Genomic DNA, 2,167 nt, shown 5'->3' with positions numbered 1-2,167 from the left:
TGTTCGTGAGATGCCTTGTCAGCATTCGTAGCGCTTGATGAATATTTTTTACATATTTGATCGGCTTTTTGGCCATGCCCGCCCCGGAACACCGTTGCCAGCTTGTAGTGATCAAATATTAATATGCAATGAATAAAAACAAGGCCTTGCATTGACGAGGCAGAGATTCATGGAGAAGAATGGTTTCTCAATGACCTAGAAAAATGGAGGGTGAAAATAAATGCTCAAAGAATAAACATGCTATTCATCTATCTATCTGTCTATCTATCTATCTATCTATCTATCTATCTATCTATCTATCTATCTATCTATCTATCTATCTATCTATCTATCTATCTATCTATCTATCTATCCTTCTTTCTATCTATCTATCTATCTATCTATCTATCTATCTATCTATCTATCTATCTATCTGTCTATCTATCTATCTATCTATCTACCTGTCTATCTATCTGTTTGTGCACCTGTCTGTCTGTCAATCTGTTTGTAGTATCTCTCCATCTCTTGTACGACTCATTGTAGTTACACAAAGGAAAATATCTTAAATTCCTTGTGCTATTGGTTAGGGACCTCCCTCAGCCGCCAAACCACTCACTGACCACTACCTCATGCAAGTGCTCATACCCAACAACCTAGCCTGAGTATTAGTATACACCGCAGGGTACACTACAGCCATCATACAGATATTTACCAATACGTAACAACAACAACAACAACAACAACAACAACAACAACAACAACAACAACAACAACAATGGTGCCTTCAAGCTGGGGTTATCAATCATATCAAGATATTATTCCCTTGAGCAATTGTTCAGAGTACATAAATGATCTGATCTGAGTGATTATAAGACAAAACATAAAGAAACTAACTATCATCAATCACACGGCCATGTGGAATTTACTCTACCACATCTCATGTCATTATTCTTGAACTGAAATTTGGTTTCTTAGGAACATTAAGAAGTTTCCATCTAAACCTAGCACGCTAACCTGTCAAAGGCATCCAAAACCCAACAACAGTAATGCTGACACTGACAAAAGCTGAGGAGGTTTTTTTTTTTCGTTTGACATTTTCTGAAATGGACCACAGAACTACCTGATTGGCTATTGGGAGGGACAGGTGTGTCTATTGGTCCCTCACCTTGTGCACTTTGAAACCTTCAAAATACATTTAAAGATGATACGATATCAAAATAAAAAAAACCTGCACACTGTTGCTTTCATGAAAGGTACTTCAGTGCTGAAGACATGTGAGGCTCCTTCAGTGAACTGGTTCCTTTGAGGTAGGAACCGGAACCTTCCCCATCTACCTTCATACCTTCCCCGGTACCTTCCCCATATCTACCTTCAGGTTCCTTTAAATGAGTGTGAGTGCTGTGGGTCGAGGCTCGAGGGGGGGGGGGGGGGGGGTCCTGCCCCCCAATCCTGTGATATTTTATTCCTGTATTATCAGCAGTGCACATCCATAATTCACCTCTCCCCTTTTAAACAGGAGGAAATATCTAACAAATTAGCGGAGACGTGGGCATCCTCTGGCTGCAGGTCACTGAATATTTCAGGAGCGCCACAGAGAGCTTTTCACATCACAAATTTGCTCATGCATTTCTGTCTTTCTTGTTCTTTCTCTCTCTCTCTCTCTCTCTCTCTCTCTCTCTCTCTCTCTCTCTCTCTCTCTATCTTTCTCTCTATCTCTCTCTCTCTCTCTCTCTCTCTCTCTCTCTCTGTCACCTCTAACTATTAAAACTAAGTTTGCACAAGATGACTGACAATCAAGCAATCATCTTTGATTGATCATCCCTCAATATATTTCACTCCAGTCAATGTCATGCTGAATCTCTCCTCAGTCTTGTTCTGGCTCTTTGGTATATGAAACCTTTATGAATCATCTCCCACCCTTAACTTATAGCAGCCATGATTCATCCCTCTGAACTCCCCAACTAACACCAATGCAGATTACTAAGATTCAGGAAACTGAGTAGCCATTCATAGTGGTTCATATCATATTTATAGTGCATTATAATGCTCTAAAACATTTCAGAATGAATAGCACTCATTGATGACGTTCTTGGAACAAATTGAGACAAACCTGTGAAGCCTCTCATAAAACATTATATTCTATACTTATAATGCTATACGTATATCGTGAAATATGTTTTACAATTAC

This window comes from Sprattus sprattus, assembly GCF_963457725.1.
Source record: "Sprattus sprattus genome assembly, chromosome: 6".
Lineage (NCBI taxonomy): Eukaryota > Metazoa > Chordata > Actinopteri > Clupeiformes > Clupeidae > Sprattus > Sprattus sprattus.
This window is presented reverse-complemented; position numbering follows the sequence as displayed.